Raw genomic sequence first — 442 nt, forward strand, 5'->3', positions numbered from 1 at the left:
CCCTAAATAGGTGGAATAACCACTATAGAATCGCTATTTTCTTGAAAAACGGAGGCAACAAAGGCTCCTAACCTCTTTGAACATCATCATACGTTAGTGCAGGATGAAACTATGCATTAAAACGATATTGTCAATTTTTTTGAAATTTTCTCTAAATCAATGTGTTAACCCCTACAAAAATATTGAGTTTTTCGTAAATGCTTTATATACTGAAGCCTATAATCTTTAGCGTTATTTTTAATTTTTTAACCACATTCTATATTTATATTAATGTTATTTAAACTCTCTTTCATGGTACATGGGCATCTTTCTAATTTTATATCAACTAATTTTGTAAAACTTCATGTAATCCCTAAATTAGTGGACCAACCATTATAAAATCGCTATTTTCTAGAGAATTATAGATAACAAAGGTTCCAAGCCTCTTTGACCATCATCATAT

This window comes from Brassica oleracea, chromosome C2, assembly GCF_000695525.1.
Source record: "Brassica oleracea var. oleracea cultivar TO1000 chromosome C2, BOL, whole genome shotgun sequence".
NCBI lineage: Eukaryota > Viridiplantae > Streptophyta > Magnoliopsida > Brassicales > Brassicaceae > Brassica > Brassica oleracea.